General features: G+C 38.3%; 1 pseudogene across 1 annotated transcript; it reads right to left on the bottom strand.

Moving 5' to 3' along the window:
* Positions 1–3,053: 3,053 nt before the first annotated feature.
* Positions 3,054–24,752, bottom strand: LOC146473899 (52 kDa repressor of the inhibitor of the protein kinase-like; annotated as a pseudogene). The gene is made up of 2 exons (XR_014866330.1): positions 24,576–24,752; positions 3,054–3,965 (listed from the first exon to the last, which is right to left on the bottom strand). The product of XR_014866330.1 is annotated as a 52 kDa repressor of the inhibitor of the protein kinase-like (transcript).
* Between the last annotated feature and the right edge of the window lie 1,050 nt (positions 24,753–25,802).

Below are 25,802 nucleotides of genomic sequence, written 5' to 3'. Positions count from 1 at the left end.
GCGACTTTGCGTAACCAGTCTGCAAATTGACGAAAATACTGCTATTTCCCGTGACGAATTCTTTGCCGGATTGCAGTCAGTTGATAGGCATTTACACAAGAAAATTTGAACGTGGGGCACACGGTGCTCAAAGCTCACGTAAGTTCGGTCAAGTTCTGTCTCCGTTGTGATGTTTTTCACTGTTCTCGCGATAGGCGTTCTGAGGTCAAGGTCAACCTTCCAGATTTTAGAAGGTTCACTGTGATTGGCTGAGCGGCGGAAAGGAATGTGGCGCTTGGGTAAGCAGGCGTTTGTGGGGAGGAGGTAATTCGAGTCCCCTAAAAACAACTGCGTGGGAGGCTACCTAGCTCTAATGGCATTACACGGAATGCTTAATGTAGCCCCAATTATTCCCCATTGTATGTTTAGCATATATTTAAAAAATATCCTCCCTTGGCCACTGAAATAATTGTCTGAATGGTTTTATTCAGATATATTGCGTGATACTTATCGTTGTGTTACTAGGAATCATACCAGAAATAACTATGCAATAACGTCATGACCCCGCTGAACTGGTCTGGCCTCCTCAAGCTCTAATCCTTCGCGTTGATCATTCGATCTGTTTTTTAAAGCGGATTTTCTTTGTTGTGAACTCTCCCAATTTCCACCGTTTCAACTGTCAAGTACTACCTAGAAGTTATTATTTCGATTTACTGCTTGAAAAAGGTTGGTTTTCTCTCTGAAAACGGCAGATCCGGAGTCTTAAATTCAGACATGAGGCCGCCATTGAACGAAAAGAACTTTTCCAAATGATGATTTGCTTTGACGTCACACAAGTAGAGATGAGTGAGTCCCCTCCCTCGTGATATACGCGCCGATAATGGAGTTTGATTGGGCCGCTTTTGTTCAAGACAATCAAAACAATAGATCCCTTCTGGGAGAGGGAATAATTTAATCTAGTTTTAATGAATAAATCAAACAAGATGCCTGCTACACTGGCATTACGCGTGATGCTGGGGCTGATTCATTTATTCCAACTGTATGCTTCGCCGATTGATAAATCTATCCTTGCTAATGGAATAGTTTGAGTCACGACGATCGCGTTACGTTGTTTCCCTTGTGTTACGCGACTCAGACTTTTACCGGAAATTTTTCAAATTCCATTACGATAACGTAAGCTTCTCAATGACCTCTTTTCAGTCTCGCGTCGTGGTCTAAGACTGTCAAACAAAGCACGATTCCTTCGCCATGAACTAACCAATTTCCACCGTTTTAAATGTCGAGTGCTTCTTAGAAGTTATTCTTTCGATTCACCGCTTCAAAATGGTGAAATTTCCGTTTGAAAACGGCACACTTGAGTCCAGGACATGTTATAAACAATATGGCGCCAAATTTAATGCAGTTTTAATTAAGAAATCAAATGATGCGTTGACGTCACACAGATAAGGGTGAGTGGGTCCCCTCCCTCGCGATATAAGCAACAAGAATGGATTTTGATTGGCCTGCTGTTGTTGAAGACAATCAGAACAATACATCCCGAGTAGGAGAGGGGAGAGTTTAATGAATAAATTAATGTACCGATTTGTGGACACGAGGAAGGAAAAAAAAAAAAAAAACAAGATGCCTGCTATACTGGCATTACGCGTGATGCTGGGGCTGATTCATTTATTCCAACTGTATGCTTTGCCGATTGATAAAACTATCCTTGCTAATGGAATAGTTTGAGTCACGACGATCGCGTTACGTTGTTTACCTTGTGTTACGCGACTCAGACTTTCACCGGAAATGTGTGGAATTCCATTACGATAACGTAAGCTTCTCAATGACCTCTTTTCAGTCTCGCGTCGTGGTCTAAGACTGTCAAACAAAGCACGATTCCTTCGCCATGAACTAACCAATTTCCACCGTTTTAAATGTCGAGTGCTTCTTAGAAGTTATTCTTTCGATTTGCCGCTTCAAAATAGTGAAATTTCCGTTTGAAGACGGCACACTTGAGTCCAGAACATGTTATAAACAATATGGCGCGACAATTTAATGCAGTTTTAATTAAGAAATCAAATGATGCGTTGACGTCACACAGATAAGGGTGAGTGGGTCCCCTCCCTCGCGATATAAGCGACAAGAACGGATTTTGATTGGCCTGCTGTTGTTGAAGACAATCAGAACAATACATCCCGAGTAGGAGAGGGGAGAGTTTAATGAATAAATTAATGTACCGATTTGTGGATACGAGGAAGAAAAAAAAAAAAAAAAGAAATCGACCCGTTTTTAGACACGGTATGCCCCCTCAGGGCATCCCGCGTAAAAAAAAGAAATCGACCCGTTTTTAGACACGGTATGCCCCCTCAGGGCATCCCGCGTAATGATGATTTGTCGTCACACAGAAGTGATGAGTGGGTCCCCTCTCTCGTGATATGTGCCTGAAAAATAGATTTTGATTGGGCCGCTTCTGTTGAAGACAATCAGAACAATATATCCTTACTAGGGGAGGACAGAGTTTAATGCATAAATTAATGTGCACATTTATGACACCGATGAAGAAAAAAAAGATACCCGACCGAAACCTAGACATATCATGCCCTGCGGGCATTCCGTGTAAATAGGCTCTACAACATTTTCGATGAATTTAAGTAGACAAAAATAATCACGGGGCCAGATTTATACAGATTGATGTCGATCTGATAACTGAAAACAAAGGTCTTTTGGACCCAGGTGTTTCTCGTAAGTTGGATAGGTTCTTTGGATTAAAACCAAATTTTGAACCTAACGTAAAAGGTCTACTAGTCTCTCAAGCCTCAATGCCGGGGTTCTTGCAAATCACAAATTTTGCAATTGAGCAAAACTAGACTTAGTTTTTCCAAATTGCAGCACCCAACCAAACGAAGTAAAGCTGAGCACTAATGTTTTGTGTATCACAAGCACAATTTGTCCCTCAGCAAAAGAAAACTCTTACACATTGAAACCAAGTTTTTCCGTATGGACAAACAGACTGACGTTTTCAGGCGCGGTTCCAGTATTTTGAAATGAGGGGTGAATTTTTGTAATAATGTAATTATAACCAAAGCCTGGTTGAGGTGTTTGAGGTCTGTGCATCAGCATGATTGATTTTCGATTAATAATTAATATTTTCGAATTTTAGGCGAACGCAAATGCCAATTATATTATTTTAGATTTGTAAATTCATTTGCGGATTTCTAAACCGGGACGACTAATTTCTTGTCGAAATAGTAAATAGCTTTTGGTGCCTTGTTGCATTCGAATTGTTGCTAGTCTTTATCAAGAACAATTAGGGTTTACCATGTGTACATTGATTCCTAAAAGAAAAATAAAATCATGAATACAATACCCACTAATGTCCTCTACGATATTTACTGCCCAAAAAGTGATGGTTGCGTCATCCTTTTTTGATGGAGTTCCATAAATGCTCGGCAAATGCTGTCTGTCTCCAGAGCAACCATCGTGTTACCATGAATGGCGATGACGGACAAATCAGAGAGTCTGTCCGTGGTCATTGTCGATCTCAGCCAGGTGTGGAGTCTGCGGAGACAGGAGAATGACCTGTCGGCCTCGGTGCTTCCAATAGGTAAGACAGCCAGAATCTTTAGCAGCTCACGTATATTGGGGAAGAAAATACCATCTGCATGGCTAGCTATAATGGATGCAACGGATTCATCTGGCATAGCTTCTTGCCTCGTCCAATGATTCGACCAGCAAAACAGCTCACTTTCAAACGCCGTAGGAAGTGGAAGAATATGCTCCTATTTCTCTTTCAGAACGTTGAGAAGGCTAGTTACAGCGTTTTCATCTTTTTTGCTGATTACCTCTGGCAGGAGGGCACACAGCTCATAATGAGCTCGCTTTTCGTGGCTGAAACGGGACTTCAATTCCCATGAAACTATGTCTAAAAACGGTATTGCGAGAGCGCGCTTCCAATACTCCTTAGCCGTTTCTGCTGGAGTGGTACCCCTACGATTAACACGTGATCGCTCTTCAGCCGATCCAACCAACTCTGAAAGACGCAAAACTTTCGTGTACAAACGCTCGAACCACGTATCTATGCCACTATTTGAGGGATAAGAAAAAAAGAAAAAAAAAAGAAAGAAAGGGGAATCAGAAAAAGGGGGGTGAAAATCCACTTATTTCACCTCCCCTGGATCCGCGCCTGGTTTTGACTATTGGTACGCCTAAGTTTTGAGAAATGTTTGTTGTTGTTGTTTTTGTGTGTGAAAGGGGGGGGGGGGGGGAGAGGAGAGGTTACTTACTTAAACGATAGATGGGGGGGGGGGGTGGGGTGGGGGGCAGGTTATTAAAAAAATCTGACTTCCAGACCAATACGCACACGGCTTTTTTAAACCAAAGTAGCAAAATCTATTTCCAATTTCAGACAAATAACATTTTAAAATATAATTGAAAATGCAGTTGATGGAGCGTGACGGACGCGCGCTCTCATTTGTTACTATGTCAATTACGCGGGGGAGGGATGGTGCTCCCCTATAAAAGCTATATAGGTATGTGTGGCACTGAATGGTATGGCTTTTGAGCCGTTTTGGTCTGAAAACGGGTATAGATTTTGACCATTATGGTCGTAAATCGGGTATGGTTTATAAGGGAACCACGAAAGCCTATACACGTATCTGTCTTTTTAACTCTAAAAGAATAGTAGAGAAAGAGAAGAATCAGAAATATATCATTCGAGCTGAATTTTGGGGTGAATTTTACCTATTCTTGACTTCGGCACTGATGCGAAGCTTAATTACGCTACAAGCCAGGTCTGAAAACGGGGATGGATTTAGAGGCCAGGTCTGAAAGCAGGTGTGGAAACTGGCATGTTTTGGTCTAAAATAGGGTCAGGATTTGGACAACCGGGCGACACACCCCTACCGAGAATTCCGAGGAGTACGACCCCCCGGAAACAATACCAATTCTTTTTTATCTCTATTCATGTCTCGTTGTGTTCGCTGCTACTTTACTTACCGGCATTGGCTTAGTCCAAAAAATATGTCTAACTATGAAAAGTCAAGTAAAAGTCCGAGTATCACTCGATTGCTGTATTGCTACTGTAAGGTCTACCTTTAGTGCTCTATTTTGGTGGCCCCCTCATCTTCAGTTGGACTTAACTCGGGGTATCAGTATAGAGTGGCAGGAACTTTTCCTGATAGTTGTCGCGTGTGCAATCTGGTTCCTGCATTTCTCAGGAAAAACGAATTCAATTTTGGTGCGACAACGAATCAGTCGTTGCCATCATTAACTCGGACCATTCAAAGCCCCTCGCATCATGGACCTTCTTAGGTTCCTTGTCCTCATCTCCATGAAACATAATTTCTAGGTCAGAGCTCGTCACGTACTCGGGGTATCCAACGAAATCAGTTGCTAATGCCCTCTCGCGTTTTCGGGACGCTCGATTCCGGGCAGAGACAACCGCCTGTACCATCTCACCATCGCTCATGACCCTCTTATTGAAGGAGTTCAAACTTACGTGAACTGGGTCCTGGCATGGAGTACCAACCGTACGTATGGGTCAGGGGAAAAACGGTTCATCAGTTTTGCCTTATGAATGTCCAGCGAAGGGGATTTACTTCCAGCCAAGGAAGGTACTCCTGTTTATTTTGCCTCATACCTTGCCAAGACAGTTAGGCATAGTACAATTAAGCTATATTTTTCCGCTTTTCGTAATCTACATATCTCCTGTGGGAACGGTGACCCTCGGTAAATAACTTCTGAGAAAGACCTGCATCCTCCGTCAACCTGTCACTCCGAGCGTACTGCTGACGCGATTCAGCTCATCCTTCGCACCTAGATAGGGAAAAGGGATATTTCGAAATTGGGCGACCTTCACCCTGGCCTTCTTTGCGTTTCTTCAGTGTTAGGAGTTTACATATAAAGCGACCTTTAAGCCTCGGCCTGCCCATGCATAATTAACTGAGCATCAGAGCTTGCAGAACTGAGCTCGTTTTTGTTGTCCACATCAAATTGGTAGACATGCATTTTTGAAAGTCTCCACTTTGGAGACCGTGTCAAAAATATCGGCAAGATTTCCGCACTGCCCCATACATTAAATTTTGCGACTCAAATTCTATTCATGTTCGTTCTTTGTGTAAGAGGATTAGTATCACATTTATGCATGTCTAATTAACGTATGGGACTGCGCGGAAATCTTTCTAAAAATCCGTTTATCGAAAACTGATCTTCGTTTTTTATTGTTTTTTGTAGACGGGGCCTGATACAAGTCTGTTTTTTGTTTCTCTTTCTCCAACCCAGTTCCCAAGAGACGGACGTTATCTCACATGGAACTCGTCCTCTGGGATTCGCTTCGGCTGAAAAAGCGTGCAGAAAACGATGTTTGACGTATTTATCAGCGATTGGCTTCGACATCTAATCCATATTCATCACAAATTGCAGAATTTGCCACAGACCACGCTGGCCTTGGTGGTGTGAAGATGTTACGTACTTTTCAAGATTCGTTTGTGCTTTTGAGGGAGCTGTGAGGACGTCTGAAAGGCTTAAAAGAGGGAGGAAATGATTTACGCTGTTCAGCTAAAAGTAAATATCAGTTTTACGTTGTAAAAATTTGTTTCAAGTGCCTTCAGGGAGTTAAGAGACGAACGAAACGTCACTTGATGAAGCTAACACGTGCCTTGAGCGTCGTTTGATTTCAAACCAGTTTCTTCTCGAATATTATTTAATTTGCTTCACCGACTTAAACCGCTGTAGCCTTAGTTTAAAGAAACAATTTCGTGTGTTTGTTTTGCTGGTATTTCGCAGCAAAAATTGCTTAAGTTTCACAGCAGCAAAGTTCTTGCGCTTTTGAAATGAAAGTTGTACTGTTGAATACTATGTCCGATGAGCCGTCAAAGCTTTTAGGCGCTAGAACTTAATTAAGAGTTTTCATTGTATACATTTTTATACTGAACTAATCAGTTTGATCCTTGTTTTATTTTCAGGAAACTAGCTAAATGGGCGACCAGATACAAAAAGACATACTTGATGCAGTTGTTTAACGGTAAATATTATTTAATTTAGAAATATCAACTTTGCATGAGACCCAATTTATGGTCGAAAACAGTTCAACTCACAAGCGGATACGAATCTAATCTGTACTCTGTTAGACACTTTCACGCTATTCCTTTCTCTAATTTAAGTGTTCGATTGTTGTCTTTGTGGTTATTTGGCGATGTCAGAGATTTTTGACAGTTTTTTCTGCGGTTAGATGACAACCAACACGAATAAGATGAAAGAATTAATTGAATCTAGGAACTTATTTAGAATATTTCCGCTTATGTACTATGCAATTAAAAGTTATGAAATTGGAATTAATTCCTTGTATTGCTTCTTTCTTTTATCAGGGAGATATCAAAACGGAGGAAGAAGAAGTAAAGAAAAGCTAAGAATCACAATAGGACAAACTGGAATGGACCAGTCAGAAGCTAAGGAACTCGGCAAAGATAAGAACATTTGATATTTTTGTAGTTGAAGTAAAAATGGTGGCTGAACTAGTTTGTAAGACAAATTGTTTGCCATGTGGAAGAAGAGCGAAATGATTTAGTTACTACGTATCTGAATTTGTTTATCAAACTGACATATAACCCTGTATTTGGAGATAATAAAATTTTAAATTCATCTAGGAAACTTGAACAGATCTGAAGCTATCAATCATATAAATTTGTTCATCAAATTGATAGAGAAATTGAAGCTCGAGACATCAAAGCCAGGGATCATTTTGCAGCCAGCTGAGCACTGATCTTGTTATCAGTTGAATATGTTCACCAAATAGGCTTGGAATTCAGTGGAGGTACTCAAGTGAAGAAATTATTTAAGATGCAGAAATGAGCACTGATTTGGCTACGAATTGTTTGAATACTCATCAAATTGATATAGTCCTTGAAAAGTAGTAAGAAAATAACTAAATAAAGCGATTTAAATAGTGTACAGCCACCATTTGAACGTTGGGCGATCGTCTAATGCACCCTAAGCTTGTTTTTATTTCGTCGATGAAGTTAAATCTTTCGCTGTATTTTATTGTTCACGCAAAAGTAACAGAACAAATGAACTCTTGTCTTGGTATAATTTCGTTGTTTAAGAATCCTTACTTTCAAAGCAGAGGCATTTTCTCGTTTTCTTTTTCCTTTAATGTGCATCATTGATCGCTCAACTGAAAGATATAGCAGTTGTATTTCTTACTTTAGTTGGTGTAGTGGCGGGTTTGGGATTTTTTTAAGGGGGCACGGACCATTAATAATGAGCAGATTTTTTTATACGATGCTTATTTGACATGAAATCAATTCATTTTCTGTGGTTAAATTCGATGTTAAAAAAATACATTTTCTTTGTGGCTAGGTTTGTTTGCTGGAAGACTAAATCTGTTTAAGATGACTGAATGTTATCGTGAAAACTTTCAAATGGAACAAAATAAAACACTCGAACTAGGATCGAAGAATGTTCAATTGAGAGGCAAATAAATTTTGTCTTGCGAAACCAAATCCAACAACTGAACTGACATGAACAAATTGATTTGAATACAAACTATTGGTGATGTATCGTAAATTATTTCAAATCTCAGACATTAATGTTTACGCTTGTGGACGAAACAGAGTCAAATTGTTGTGAGGTAAAAATGAAGGAAACGTTTTTCAGTCTCGCTGTTTTGGTCTCGACTGATAGAATTGAGTAGAAAGTTGATTCAATGTTTATAGATGATATTTTGCAAAAAGTCAACGTTTTTTCCAACAGCATTTGAGATATATATTATCTTAACTAAAGTGGCATTAAGATGGGATAAATTGCGAGTGCCGCCTTAAACAGTTTTACTTTTTCGCTACACACCAGCTGATTTATTTCTAATTGACAAGGGAACAAAGGCATCATTCAACTTGAGATCTTGGTTATAATCCATGAAAATTATATGCAAGATCGGAAATTTGTTTTGAACAAAAATTGTTTGGCTCTAGAACATTTAACTTACTAGGGACAGGGAAGCCTTTTTTTAACGAAGCGCTTGAGTTCTCTTGTCATATTGGAAACTTAGCTCATAAAACTCAGATGTCTGGTTTGGAGGAGAGCAGTTTTTTTCTTTCATTTTTGGTGTTTGCTTTTCTAAAACGATAAAAATGGACCAATTATACAGACCACAGAAACAAACCAAGAATTTTTTTACTTTAAAAAAAAAAAAAAAAGAAAGAAAAAGAGAAACAACGCAAATTAACTGCATTTGAAGATAACAGTACGCGCAGCAACAATATTGACTACGATGTTTGGCACCGCAATTGTCTTGTCTTTCGATTTGAAAATATCGAAATAGTCTTCAAGGTCTTCCATGAAAGTTAATGCAATTTTTATTCTGTTTTTATCGAAAACAAATTGAAAAGTCACAAACAGATTTGTAGCAGTCACAACAACTTGGCTTTGCTTATCGTTGGAATGTATATAATGAATTTGAATTTGATTTGCAGCCTTAAACTTCTAATTTTTCGGCAAGTTACAAGATTTTGAACGGAATAGCAGCAAGTAAATTAATCGTTATAGTTACACGATTATTTTCTTCGCGATCATTTTTCTTGTGGTTGCAAGTTTCAATGATCAGAAAATAATTTGCCATAACACAACAAAGTCAATAAAAACTTCAAGGTTTTTTGCATCAAATAAGAAGCGATTTTGTCAGACAATAGTTTTGCCTTCCTTTGTAATTTCAAATGTTATGAAATAAATTCCCATGTGCAAAGAATCGAATCGAATCGATAGATACAACAAACCTCAAGATTTTCAAAGAAATCAGTAGAGAGAAAAATGTTTCCTGTGTCGTTTTAATATCCGATCTACTTCAAAATTGTTGAAACACATTGGTTCATTCACAATTATCTTGCTCTTCACAATGGTTTTAAATTGTTACAAACTCGTGAATGTTTTCGTTTTATAATTTGTTTGTTCATTGTTTGAAATTGTTGTGTTCGTTAGTCGCTCCTGGTTATTTAATTTCACGAAACGGAGAACTTGAAAACTGATTTTTAAGAATATTCATCGCATTTCACAACGAAGAATTGAAACTTTTGTTGTTTGCTAACGGCGAGGTTGAATTATAAACAACAATTATTCCAGTGTTTCTTGGTTTGTTTTTATTGTGGTCTGCGTAATCTTTATTTTATATATTTAGAAATTTCCGAACTGCTAAATGGGAACTTTTTAAGATCAAGGCTTGAAACAACAAGTTTCTTTCAAGGATACGCCAGACATTGGGGTTTTATGTTAAGTTCTTAGTTAAGTTATTTTAAAATTTGGAGGAAAAGGCCTTTAGCGCTGGCAATCGATGTAGCACAGAACGAAATATTTTAAGTTATGATTTTGAATTTAAAGTGTATAGACTCGGCTAGTGCGTACGCTTAAGGAGAGAAATAAAGCAAAACAATCTTCTTTTTACCTACTTATTGCTCGTTCCAAAGGAAATTCATTGTTATTTTCGGTGGGGCAAAGCGCTTAGGCGAGGCATTTTATTACGTTTTCTTTGGATAATTATTCTGTGCTACAAAACAATTGCCTAGTAGAAAAAGGTCTTGTTATTAAAACCAACTGGGCAAGCTATGAAATATTTAAAACGCAAAGGGTTGATTAGAAAAGGGAAGAGAATTGTAAAGTACGAGATCTTCAACTTAACTAAACTTTTCATCGTTCAAAATCTTTTCACCAGATAATTTCATAGCTTGTCATGTTGTTTTCAATATCCTCCATGTATATACACCATCTCGTGCAAAAATCTTTTAAAAAAAAGCTTTAAAAAAGCTTTTAAATAGTTTTGCTCTAAACTTTGAGCTCAAAAATTACTTGCGTCGGCACAATCAAAACATTTGCTCTATTTTTTTGAACGAGATGGTGTATGCTTTATTTGGCGGGTTTAAATTTCTCGAAGTACTCTTTGAAATTTTTTGATTAAGAAAATTTCAAGGTGTGCCCCCTTAACTTTTTTGCCAAAATTGTTGCTAGGGGAAACGCTGTGCAAATTTTGTCAAATTTTCCCGCCAAAAGACTTAGTATATATAGGAAGACAAATTTTTGTCACACTTTTAATTAGTTAAATGATTTTTAATTAATAAATTAAAGTCTTTGAAAAGCATTGTTATTAAGATATTTAAGGGAAAATAATAAAGAACACAATAGAATGGATACCAACTTGATTCAATCTTTTATTGTTGTTGACTATTTTAATATTTACAAGACATTACATGTATATAGTATAAAGACTACACCATAGAAAGCAAAGCCGCTTGGAAAATTAAAAAAAAACATGGCGCATGCGTATTTTGGGCGCCCGTATTTTTTCTAAGTTTTTTGGCGGGAAAATTTCAGATTTTTAAACAACTGTTTACTTCTTCGAATTATCAAAAAATTAAAAAAAAAGAACGGCGCATGCGTATTTTGGGCGCCCGTATTTTTTCTAAGTCTTTTGACGGGAAAATTGGAAACATTTGAACATAAGTTACCATGGCAAAACTTTTTCGCATAACAAATGCAGATTGTTTGAATAAGCTATTTAATAAAACATTTGCCCGACATTACAAGAAAACATGATTTTCAAATAGTTGCTGAAAATTTTCATATGTAAACCAAGATGACACTGCTAAATGACTTGTTGGAAATTTGAATCGATACAAAATATTCTAGAAAGGCCAAAAATCTTAGTCTTGTGCAATCATCCTTTAAATATTCCATGAAATTTTCGTTTCAGTCGTTGATTTTGACAAGTACTTACGATACAACTTGCTTACGATTATTGCAGGCGCTAGGATAATTTTCTCTAGGATTTTGAAGAACGTTTTAGTCGTTTTAATTTGATTTATAAAATCACAAAACAATCAATAACCTTGTTAAAAATTTAGAATTAAGATTTTGGCGTTTGCTAGGTAAATAGTAGCATGTTGCGGACGTAAGCAATAATTGTATCGATCGTGCATTTTGGTTCCAACTTTATCAGATACAGTGCAACAGAGATATAACTAACATGCTTGATGACAAACATTGACTTGATTGAGCCGAAATAAAGTGTATGAAAACTGCTGATGGGCGACTAAAATTTGAACTCAAAATTCATTTACAAATAGCTCAACCTTGTAACCTCAAAGAAACCCTTGTAGAAGACTTAACAAAAGTCCAAAATTTTGACCGACGACAAATAGGTTTCACACGCAGTTTTAAGCGCTATTTTGAAAGAATCACACGAAAAACGTTGTTTGATTGAAGTTCCATGACGGACATGTTCGGCGGAATTCGATCCCTGCGATATTCTAAGTTTCTACTTCCTCACAATGTTTCCGTAGGACTTCGAATCTCAAATGAAAAATATTCACCAGAATTTAACAAATCTGTGTCTTCCCAAGTAAAGAATAAAATGCACAGGACCGCGAACGAAAATACTGTTAGTATACGCAGGATCTGTGAAAGATCCTTTACAAGTCTCTTAATGAACACAATGACCGTTTCTATAGTACAAGACGTATCGTCGTCTGCATGAACTTGGGCAAACATTTGTTGTTCGTCTGGTTATGCTTCACTAGTTTAAAGACGGGCACAAGACGCATGATGCGTCTGGACGAATTTTCTTCCGTTTTGCGTCTTTCAAGACGGACAATGGAAAATAGTAAACAATGAAACTCAAAGCTAAACCAAAACAATGTCATTCTTAAATTATACATGCGGCAACTTAACTTCACACATGTAAAATGAAAACTGGCAAAAGGGAACATACGGTGCTGAATGTTAAGCCATTAACCTCTCTAATATCAAAGGACAAATTCTCCTATGTTGGTCCTATACTCTTCCTATAAAAGTACTGGAGAGAAGTTATTAAGATATCAAGAAAGCTCACCTTGAGTGATCATACCTTTATTTCTCATGACCTCAGGGGCTGAATAAGCATTGATATTACAAGGAGAAATTTGATGCTGATCACTGTTAGGGCTTAAACGGTGATCGCAACAGTTTCTTTTGCCTGAGGTGCATCCTTTGAATCGAAATCTTGACTAAAGACAATTTTTGATAAAAAAAAAAAAACAGCTTGCCAATAATGTACAATATTCACGGATGGTGACATGAATTAATGTAAAACTGATCATGAATTGGATAGACGAGTCGTGTTGAGAGATTCAAATTTTCGACGTTTTGCATAGTGTAATTGTATGACTCATAAGGGAATTGTTTCTCCTGCAATTTGACTGGAAAATGAAAAACAACCACTGATTGAATTAACGGCTGACAGTGTTATAAAATAATCTCTGAGGACATTTCGGAAATATTCTGTGTCGCTCAGATTACAACTTTCCTTTCATTCAGTTTTGTAATCTGTTTCCTGGTTTTTTGGCAAAAAGATTCTAAATCCAGCTACCTTACTTACATTGAAATTCAGATATTTTCCATCATCGAAGAACTTTTGAAAGTCACAAAAATAACCCTGTGAAAATTGATTTTACATTTACATAAAGATGGTCTTGATTTTTGTTTTTAAACTTCCCTAAGTTGGGAGGTTGTTAGGTAGATCCAATCCTAGAATATTGATCAGTGTTTCAGAAAGGTTCCAGCAAAGTTTCATACGGTATCCAAGTACACTTTAAGATAGAGGATGGGAAGGCACTATCGTTGTTATGGTAACTACTGATCTTTAGAAACCCGATGAGATAATAGATTTTGATCCCATGTTGACAAGTTGGTGTACCATAAAGAAATTCGAGGTTTCTTCTGTCCCAAATTTTGATCTCAAAAGGTGACCCCAAGGCAAAAGAACTGATACAATTAATCCTCCTTAACAACACATTTGGTTAAAACGGCCAAACTTTATAAGCTTACATAAGCTTACTAACGTTCTTAAATTACAGTTAACTCGAGCATACAAAGATACTGACAAACCGACACGATTTTCTCCATTTTTAGTGAAAAACTCTTCGTGAGGAACAATAACTGAAAAGCAGACGAAAGTTTCACTAGGGCATAAACAAAATGACTGATGATCTTAAACGCAACTATAATTTGAAAACTAACAATATCGGAATTTTGCAGTAATAGTTTTAAAACCTACGAACATTTAATGGAAATACAAAATGGCCTTTAATTTTCGTTGGATAATTGTTCGAGTCTCAACAGTGAAAACTCTCTAAAAGTTGAAAAACAGACGAAAATGTGGAAGAGTTTCGCAAACTAAAAGCTCTCGTGAGAAAATTGTGAAGTAAATGAATAATTAACTGAAAACAGAGAGCAAGGCCTTTTATCTTCGAAAATCAAACAATAGAAACTCTGCGACCTGTAAACCTTGCTGAGAAAATAAGAAGCCAAAAATCGAATTGAAAAAGCTCAAAATGTCGTTTAATTTTCACTGAACTTATTGAAAATTTGAAATAAAAATTATAAGTAGACGAATATTTCCGTTAAAAATGGACAAAACGACTTTTGATATTTCTTGGGAACAACTCTTATGTGACCTGAAAATCTTTCCTCGAAAAATGTAAAACAAAAAAGCAAACGGAAATTTTAATCAAAAACAATCATAGAAGGTTTAGAATTTCACTGAAAAATAGTTTCTTGATATCAACACAGGCAAATGGAGAAGTCATTTTAACCAAAAACTATTACCAAGCAGCCTGATATTCTCAACCAAAGCTGATCCGGTGGCCAGCCCAAAATTTTCGTCTTAGGAAAGATTTAAGGTTACTTATAGGGAAGGATGGTCGAATTTTTCTCAAATAATTTTTTTTAGATAATTGTTGAAACAAGAAAGGGATGCAAAGTTTCGTGAAAACAGCCGTTAGAAATCTTAAAAAGAACGCGAGCTATCTGAAAAACAAAGTTTTGTAGGAAAAGCGGTGAGTGAGTGAAGGTGTCATAATCCAATTTATGCGGGACTGTGTTAAGATATTACGCGGCAAAATTTACCCGCGATCTCGAATTACCGGCAAATTTGCATATTTCTGTCTACATCGTGTTCATCCCATGTCACGGCGTTGTGTGTAAAATTTTACTGTGAAACAGCATTCCATTTTGGATTCAAGCATTGCGTAAAAGGTTGTTATGAAAAAAGCGAAACTAGAAAATTCGCCTTGGGTGACAATTAAGAAAAACCCAGGCCCAAAGAAGGTCGAAAAATCATTTGACAAAGCCAAAAAAATTCAGCTGGCGGAGAGCGACAAGGGTTCTTGGTACAACCAGTCAGATTTTCTATAACTGCCTCGGCAGCAGAGAAATTTGAGGACGATAAAATCGGATAGTGGAGAGTCGAACATCAGTTCGGAGTCCGAAATCGAAGATGCCGGCGACAATCCAGCCACTTTCGCCGTTGTTGACCGGCTGAAAATAAGCAGCGAAGCCTCGTGTACTGATAGCGGTGAGAAGTGCGTGCCTCGTGTCAACTCCGCTGAGGCTGCCAGTTTCATGTTCTGCGTCTATCTGCCGTTTTCTTCTTTGTTTTGGTTTCGCCGGTGGCTCTCTCGCGCCAGACTTAACTTTTCCCACAAAGAGATCGCTTTACAATATTACAGTAACACTACATGCTTACAGAACTCCCCACGGAATGTTTCTTTGTGTTTGATTGGCCGGCGGCGTGAGCGCGTTGACAAGGGTTTTAACGAGGTGCGAAAACTCGGAAAGTGTTTCGAGGCCGAAAACACGGCTTTTGTTTTAGCGCGAATTCCCCATCTTCCAATGAATTAATAGGGTATGTAGATTTGCCAGATTTCAACGAAATTTAGCCAAAATGGTCATCATATATTAATGCATCAAAATGTGTCAGGCTTTTACGAAATTCAAAATATTTTTCCCGTGACGTGTTAACATCTGATGGGACTACAAAAATTTTCCATTGTCCATCTTTAGGATGGGTTTTCTCACAAACCAATAGGAATAAAGAAAAAGCCTGACACACTTTGTTAGCCTATTATCTCCTGATTGATATTGTGCAGTCTGTTTGGTTGTGCGCCTTTAGGTGAGAGTGGGTAATTCAGTTAAGTACACGTCGCTAGTATTGAGTTTGCAGGCCTCTGAGCGCTTATGTATCCAACAAAATAAAAAAACATTGATATTTTCGCAAACTTCAATTTATCAGCTTTACAGTGATATATAGGTTTCCACGGTTTTATTGAGAGCAGCGCGCGTACGCTAGATTTCCCTGAAGGCATTCGCGAAACATGGAAGTAACCTTAAAGGCTCCTGTGAGCCAACTCGTGAATGCAGATGACACATCAGTAATTGAAATTAAGACGGCTACGGACCCTACCATGAAAGCTAAAAGAAATTATATTTTTGCCCGCTCATGTAACGAGAAACAACCATTATTGTACTATAAAAAAGATTGTAAACTTACTCATTGAATAAGGTTATTCTGATGCGCCGATTAAGAAATTTTCACCTTTTTGTTTATTCAAAGTTCATGCCGACACTTCACTAATTGAATTTAAGACACAGCACTTTGTGGAAAAACGAAAAAACCTATAACTTTGCTCAGATTCAACGAAAAATCTTCATTCTTGCACTAAAATGATTGTCAAATTATTCTCTACAGACTTATTAAGATTATTCTGATGCGTCGTGAAAGAAAATTTTCCCGTGTTTTTTTTTCACTAATTGAGTTTAAGATCCCGGACTCTCTGAAAACTGAAAAAACTTATAACTTTGCTCCGATTTACGAAAAATCTACATTCTTGCACTAAATGATCGTCAAATTATTCTCCACAGATTGAATAACATTATTCTTATGCGCCGTGAAAATTTTTTTTCGTGTTTTTCCACTAATTGAATTTAAAACTCATTCACTGGGCATGCCCGAATACACAAGTTATAAGGCTATAGGGAAATTCTTGCATATATTTTATCTGCCGCACAGCTACCTATTCAGTGGATAAAATTATCCGCTCTTTGAGCAACTGGGGCCAGATGAGCAGTTTTGTGCACTTGTCAGCGGCCATCCCACGGGGAGAGGAGGTAACCCCAGGGACATACGAAGGCATCCCACGTGATTTACTTAATTTTGTAGCCAACTCTTACCCCGGGAGGTGCACTTGCCACAGGAAACCCTCGAGGATGAACTCGCGGGTATTGTAATTAACCTTTTTGGTTTTACTGTTATTGGTTAATTTTAGCAAGGTGAACAAAATTAAGTTTCATACAGTAATTAAAAGCAGCATAATTCTGTCCAATCTGTGACAACCACAACGTGTGCCAAGCAAAAGCAAGGGGTTAAAAGCTAGAGTTCAGTTAAAAGATCCATGAGTGGTTATTGGCTCTACCATTAACCAGGAACTTCTCTATGAACTGAGATCAATGCTTTCCTTCCATCAACGTACGTTGTTATGATTACTACTGAACTCGAGTGCATAAAGTGGACCTCAACCCTTTAGTCCCTAACAGTGATCAGCATCAAATTTCTCCTTTTAATTTCAATGCTTATTCAACCCTTAGGTCATGAAAATTAAGGATATGATCACTTTAGGTGAATTTTCTTGATATGTTAATAACTTCTCCCCAGTACTTTTATAAGAAAAGTAGAGGGACAATAGGAGATAGGATAATTTGTTGTTTGATATTATGAGTTAAAGGGGTAACCGACAAGGATACCTGGGGAGTGGTCTAGAAAAGTTCCTGAAAATGTGTGTCAATTCCAAAATCTGTCATCAAAGACATACAAAAAGTTAATATTTGGACTGCAAAAAAGCCAAAGTGGCTAACACTGAACTAAATTCAAGGAAATTCAGCATCGTGAGTCAACAATCTGTTCATTCTTCGGTTTCACGTTCTGATTTGTCGGAAGAAGTCGTAATGTTAATGGCTATGCAGACTCGAAAGTGTGATTGGCCAGGTTTTGTCAACTACAATTCGTTTTCTTGGTAGGGTAGCTTCTATCGCTCCATTGATTTAAATTTTTTCAATTTGTTGTCAGCTCTTTTGATGTGGTTGATAAGTTAGTATCAAGATTAGGAAAACAGTTGTCTCAGCTAAATCGTTTGTAGCGGTCCAATAGTGGTCTCCGTTCCAAATTAGTGAACTGAAGCTCTCTGGAGCTTTTTGTTGGAAGTGATCTTAGTAAATGGCAGTCACAATCTATTTCTTGGATCAGTTAACTGTTAGTTGTTCAAGTCGATGCCACTATTTCTAGTTGCTCATCTGTGCTCAATTGGTAGTTTGGTGCACTAGTTCATTCCAGTCTACAGTCCCAACCTCTGATCCTTATAATACATTCGCTGTTGGTGGATAGCCGAGTACGTGTTCTTGTATTTGACACCGTTTAGTACATGATGTAAACATTGCTAAATTTTTTAAAGTCCAGTACTTAAAATCAATTCTGAGTAAATGTTGTAAATTAAAAGTAGTGATAACATTGTGAGCAAAACGGATAACCTGATGTTTGTTTGTAAGCTACGGGAAAGAAAGGAGACTTGCGAACAAATGACAATTCCACGAAAACGTGTTTGCAGCCGTTACTGAAACTCTTAAGTAGAAGTGAGGAACGGGATTGATACAAACCCCATGATGATCTCTGTGGATAGAGGTATGTATGTATGTTTAGTAGTAGAGTTCCTGAATGTTGCAAAGTGGATTATAATTGTGGTGAACAGTGCTGACATAAATGTACTGGTTGATGGTGTCGATTAACTTCTCAATAGATTATGTTTTGTTCCGAGATTTGTCAGTCGAAGGTTGCAGTATCAGTTACAGCCACGTAATTAAAAACAGTTGCAAGTCAGAGACCTACAGATGGAAACTATGTTCGATGCTCAAGTTGGGTAGTTCCATGAAGGACAAAGAGTTCCAGTGGTTGTGTCTCTTGACATCCAAGTTGATAGCAACGTCGAATTTCGATAGCATTATCCTTTTCGAGAAAGCCGACTACTATTGAGTGCAGAAAAGTTTCGCATTCATATCAATCGACAAATCAATTCTGAACTCACAACGGCAATTTCTAGCATTCTCTGTCCTCAAAAATTATCAGATGGTATTAAACTACGTCATACCCGGACGTTCTTTATATCTCAGGTTGTACTGTATCGCGAAAAGAAAATTTGATTCGACCGAATTAGGTGATTAAAAAAAAAGGGGGAATAAAGAAAAAAATTACCGTATTTACCAGGGGTCTTTAGGCCGTATCCGCGTCTACAAGCCGCACCTTAACATGAAGTCTCCCCATTCAGTGTGAATCGTACAAGAAAAACAGCGCAATACCAAAAACTTGCTTCTGCGTATTAGGCGCATTTCTAGCCTAGTCCCCTGTCGTTTTTCCGTTTAAAAAAGTGCGGCCAAACCGCGGGTAAGTACAGTAATCTTTAGCGCGTTTTCTAAAGTAAAATTAGTTTCTCTACCTCTAGCTACTTCTTGTTACTTCAGGTGATCACTCTTCTTTCTTGCTTGCTTGATACTGACGTCTGAGGATTCCTTTTATCGTTCTGAAAAAAAAAAAAAACAAGAAAAGAAAAAAAAAAAAACATCAATAAAGTGCAATAAATGGAACGAGACAACGATATTGTTCCATGAGAAACATATTTAAAGGAAACCTCCACTCTTGGAATAAATTAACGTTTAAGTTTTAAAAATACAATCTAATTTAAATTTTGTTGGAAAATATAGAAATATTATTTCTGTGTCGGACAAAACGGGAATTGATTATCGCTTACTTTCCCTGTCAAACTTTTCGGGCGCCATGTTGGATTTCATAACGGAACACGGTTACCCAATTGTTTACACCAGGCGTAACTAATCAAAGACATCAACGATATCAATGAGCTCAAGAAAATTAAGGCATGGGTCTCTAGTTATTTACTCAAAAAAGCAAGGGGGTAGTCTATCTTCTGTAGCTTTAAAACTTTACCACTGTTAGTCACTTCATTTCTGTGCCCGGGCCTTTTTAAATATTCCCTCAATTTTGAAAATAAACGGCCAATTTTACTTTGGAGGGACTGGGGACTAGTAAAAAATGCCGTTTATTTTCAAAATTAAAGGAATATTCAAAAAGCCCGAGCACAGAAATGAAGTGCCTAACAGTGCCAAAGTTTTAAAACTACCGGCAGCCTCTAGGAGGCAATAAAAAGTGGTGCCATTTTTGCCCAAATGTTTTCATAAATGTTTCGGCCGCAACAGGTCACGTGACCTAATTTGCATAAGTTGTGTATGTCAATATGTTGACTTTTGTAAGCATATTATGCTGCCAAAGTCTTGTGACGTTACAGATAAATCTTCAGAAGTTTGACCACCCCCTTGATTTTTTGAGTAAGTAACTAGAGACCCATGCCTTAATTTTCTTGAGAGTGATCAATGGGTAGTCAATGAGTAATCGATGGGTAATCAGTTGATTAGTCATCGGTGACATCGGTGAGTAATCGATAGGCCACAAAATTTTTGTTCATCGATTACTCATTGATCATCTCCAATAATCAGTGACTAATCAGTTGATTACCCATCGATTACTCATTGATGTCGTTGATCATCGATTAGTTACGTCTGGTTCACACAAAAGAACTTCTGTTTACAGACAATAGCGGTAACCGTACGACGTCATAAAATCCAAAATGGCGGCGCCCAGGAAATTAAAAGCGAAAACTCTTCACAAATCTACTTAAAAAGAGAAATCTAACAGCTATCCCGCCCATTTTTATTCCGGAATGGGGTCAAACGAACGCAACCTTAGATTCGTTTTGGAAAGAAATTAACCTGATGCAATTTCTCTGCAATTTCCTGCACGACCGTTACAGAAGCTTTTTCATGTTATTAATTGCCGCCTTTTCAGTAGTTTGGGGCAAACATGTCGCCAGTGCAGTCTTTGTATGTGGTAAAGTCCCCTTACGAAAGCAGTCCGTGTTTTTTGTGTTGATCAATCCAAGCATGCGAGGTCTTCTACCGCAAGACCTGGTGCAAGCAAGATCAAGAATCTTCATTTTCAGAGATTTGCATTTCCCTTGTTTAGTTTTAAAAGAAAAAAAAAAACGACTGTTTTCAAGTTTTCTTAACTCCTCGTTTAGTCATAAGAAACATCAAAATGTAAACAATACTTTGCACGGAATCCAGCGAGTAGTTAAAATACGCATTGAACTAATCGACTCACCTCAACAATATCACTTTAAGCTTGATAATGTCCCTGTTGAGTATTTCCAATGTACATCTTGCATTTAGCTGAAAAATGGAGGAGAATTATCTAAGTACACTACCAATGACCTGAAGTAAACCCTTGAGGTACTCCAGCCAGCTTGAAAAGGAAAACTAACCCAGCCTGGTGTTCATCTCTAGCGATAGAGGTCTTCCTATTAAAGACCTGCCAGTGGATGTGGTCGACTGCCACGTTTGGAAAGAGTTTGTATCTTTGGTCTCCGACAGCCAAATGATGACGATGATTGTTTTGGTTTCATGTTGTTGTGTTTGTGTTTGTTTGTTTATTGTTTTCGTTTCTTTTCTCATTTAGGCTGTGTTACGCCGTGTAATATCTTTAATATCATGGGTGACAAATTACAACTTATTTTGGCGCGAGATTTCAGCGTTAATTTATAATTTCACATGTGAAATTACAAAATTACTATGGCAACGTTTCTTATATCTCAGTGCCAAGATGGTTTAAAGATGTTACGGATGAAAGAAGTTACGGCATTAAAAGACGGTGCAGAAATCCTAAATACGTGAAAGAGCACAATTAACTGGGTGAGGGTTTTTGAGAACTAGTGTGATGAAAATGTCCTAGAGAAAAACCCTGAGACGGTTCTTCCTGAGCAGTTGGATAAAGTACTCGAGCGGTTTTTTGCCTGCGTGTGTAAACAACACGGAACCGACCACGATTGTGAGCGTAATTTGTCACCCATGATATTAAAAGGTAATCAAATGGTATTTCCTTTAGGCTCGAAAAATTTTTAGAATTTTGAGAAAACGTGAAATGAAATAATTTCCTAATTTCACTCGTCACCATTTGATAACATATACTAATACTACAACATACTTAAAATGTTGAAGCTTTCATGAATTCGACCCTTCGAGAATAAAAAAATCACTTTATTTGACTTCTAATCCACGTAGGCTCAGGACACAGGTATTCGGAGTCAAGTTTAAAAGTACCGTTTTCAGTCGCCCGTGAAATGTTCAACCCATAACGTTCGACTATGTACCAATTAGTTTCTATAAGGATGATGTTAACAAGACTAAAGATTCCCAGGTCTGCAATAATAATAATAATAATAATAATAATAATAATAATAATAATAATAATAATAATAATAATAATAAGAAGAATAAGAATAAGAATAAGAATAAGAATAAGAATAAGAATAATAATAATAATAATAATAATAATAATAATAATAATAATAATAATAATAATAACACATCTTTTTCCCAGTCCAGGAACTGTTGCCTAGACACTGTCCGCAGCCGGCAGGTCTATTCCGGGGGTGAGGGGTGGGGGGTGAGGGGTGAGGGGTAGGGGGTGAGGGGTGAGGGGTAAGGGGTGAGGGGTGGGGGGTGGGGGGTGAGGGGTGAGGGGTGAGGGGTGGGGGGTGAGGGGTGAGGGGTGAGCCAATTGTTCGAAACGAATTCTAGTCTGAAATGTCAGCCGTCTCTTCTCCCTAACCCACAGGGGGTTATGGGGAGGAGACAGCTGACATTTCAGACTATAACAATTCAAGATTCAAGACTGTAGTTTCTTTCCCCTATTTTACTGAGATCTGAGACGCATCTAATACCCGACATTCACTAATGGAGTGTATTGTAACGTGGTACATGTGACACTGATAAGTTTCCTGAGAACTATAATTTTTACATTGTTGCTAATTTATTTGAATTTAATCAGTGATTTAATTCACACACTATCTTAGGTGCTAAAACAAAATGGGTTCCATAGCAGCCCAGAAACCCCTTTCCCTTTGTCGTACTGTCTCCATATGTGACCCTCCACGCGAAAAGAGGGCTTATGGATTTCACTCCAAATAGTGAATTTTTTTCACGGTCACGGCGCGTGTATTTGAAACTTCACACTGTGAGGTGGAAATTTCACGCCGTGTTCACGCTATTCCGAAACGTTTTCACTCTGGGAGTGAATCTGAAGACTGGGAAATAAATTCACGCCAGGCGCGGATCCAGGATTTTGAAATGGGGGGTGAATTTTTGTAATAATGTAATTTTTTATAGAGCCAAAGCCTGGTTGAGGTGTTTGAGGTCTGTGCAGCGAAGAGCTCTCAAGCAGCTTATTAACGTTAACAACAAAGAAATTATTCTCAAAAAAGCAGATAAAGGCAGAACAACCGTCGTTATGAACGGAGAAAACAAAATCAATGACGGACAGAAACAATTGGATGATAGAAATAACTGTCAGCCACTAGACGAACCAATGGTTAGAGACACATCCCAGAGAGTTAAACACCTCATTAATGCCCTTCATCAAGCAGGGTGCATAGACGAAATGACGGTTAAATGGTTTAACCTAACACCAAATCCGCCTTGAAGCCCAGTGTTTTATACCCTCACAAAAATTCACAAACCGACATTAGTCGGAAGTCAAGACCTATCATATCTGGGTGTGATGGCCCAACAGAACGCCTATCATCATTCGTAGACAAACTACTTCAGCCAATAGCACAACTACAGGACTCGTTTCTAAAAGATACGACACATTTCATAAGGTTTATTGAAAGCACTAGGGTGCCTAGAAACGCTTTTCTAATCTCAATGGATGTCACTAGCCTTTACACGAATATCCCACAGGAGGACTGAAAGAATCACTATAGTATGCAACGCATACGAGAACTTTCATGCCAATAACCCTCCTATAGCTACAAATTTCCTCAGAGAAATGCTCAGCCTTATACTGAAGGAGAACTCCTTCCAAACACACGGAACTGCCATGGGCACTAAAATGGCAGTAGCTTTTGCCAACATCTTTATGGCATCTATAGAAAAGGAGATCTTAAGGCAGAGTGTTCACAAACCACTAATGTGGAGAAGATTCATTGACGATGTATTTTACTTGTGGGATACAAACAAAGAAGAAATAGAAAATTCATTGAGCAAGCAAATTCGTACCACCCTACCATAAAGTTTACCGCTGAAGTCTCACAATAAGAAACAACATTCTTGGATACAACAGTCTATAAGGGACAGAGATTCGAGAAAGAATCGATTCTCGACGTGCGCACACATTACAAACCTACTAAAACATTTCAGTACACAAACTACAATAGCTGCCACCCAGCAGGCACTTCTGAGGACAAACGCTTCTAAAGTAGTGTTTGACGAAAACATTAAAAACTTTAAAACACGCGTGGTATCGAGAGCTTATCCTAGTAACCTGGTGGACAAAATCCTCTCCGAAGTTAACTTCGCAGAAAGGAAGAACGCTCTTACACAAAAACAGAAAGTGCACAAGAAAATTCTACCCTTCGTGACACAATTTCAACCATCACTGCCATGTTTGAAAAATATTATAATGGACACTGAATGGCATTTAATACAAAACCAGCCGCTACTAAGAGAGATATACAAGGAACCTCCCTTTATCTATTATAGAAAAGGGAAATCGCTTAAAGACATGCTTATTAAAGCAAAATTATAAAGGCTTTTATCAACACAATGGGCACACAGCGGGAGTCGTGTAGGTCTGTCAACCCCATTTCAACAGGCTCAAAATGAATAAATTGATTGGTAGAACCAGTCATCGCTAATGCACATTCTCCACCTCAATTAGAGAAATCAAATATTATTTCAATATTTGACGGATAAGGAAAAAAAAAAAGGAAGGGGGCTCAAAAAAAGGGGGGTGAAAATTCACCCATTTCACCTCCCCTGGATCCGCCCCTGCACGCCGCCCGGTTACGCCGTGAAAGTAAAATTATAAAGGAGTGAAATATTTCACGCCGTGAAATGTAAACCTCGCCGTGAAACTTTTCAATGGCGTCAGAGTGAAAAATAATGAAAATAATTTACTAGGATCCGGTTACGTATCGCGGCGAGTTTAATAAACAAAATGCCCCAGTAAACATACTTCTGAAGTATTATAAAGCTTAATCCATTATTTACGCCAAAATTTCACAAATAAAACACAATATCCTTAATAATAGTGTTTTGCTTTTGTTCAGCCAGGTCAACTTTCAAGTCAACTTAAGAACGTGTTTTGTGATCATTTGCATGAAATCAACATCTTGTGATAATGTTGTCAACAGCCTGTCAAAGTTCATTATTCCATTGGTTGGTTTATCGGTAGGCGCCTCTTATCGCACTTTAGTATGAATTGAGACGCGGTTGTTGGCAGACGTAGTATCTCAGAACTATAAACCTGTGATCAGGCTCTCAGTCTTGGTATTTTAAAAACCATTCCTGCAAAAATTTAGCGAGCGACCGCGTAAAAATAAATAAGAGCACTGCTAAAATTGGGCCTTATCACAGGTTTAATGGGGAAACCGACTGAACTTCTGTCAAGTCTGTCAAGGGACATTTAAACTCAACCCAGTTAAACTCACCCCTCACCCCTCACCCCCCACCCCTCACCCCCCACCCCTCACCCCTCACCCCTCACCCCTCACCCCCCACCCCTCACCCCTCACCCCTCACCCCTCACCCCCCACCCCTCACCCCCGGAATAGACCTGCCGTCCGCAGCAGGTTTCAGAACAAATAGCCCTTTTCACGGTTAACTCTGCTCATATGAATTGCAATGAAATCTAGCATGTATGTGAGGCAATTTCGGGCTATTTTGTACTTTTAGTCCGAAATTGCATCGCATCCACGTTGGATAACATACCGTAAAGTTCCGATAGTAGCGACCCTCGTTACTTTCGGAATTAGCAGCGTTTGGGGCTCGTTACTTTCGGAGAGTCGTTACTTTCGGGGGGTCGTTATTTTCGGGGA

Source organism: Pavona decussata, unplaced genomic scaffold (assembly GCF_977016875.1).
Source record: "Pavona decussata unplaced genomic scaffold, jaPavDecu1.1 SCAFFOLD_92, whole genome shotgun sequence".
NCBI lineage: Eukaryota > Metazoa > Cnidaria > Anthozoa > Scleractinia > Agariciidae > Pavona > Pavona decussata.
This window is presented reverse-complemented; position numbering and strand designations above follow the sequence as displayed.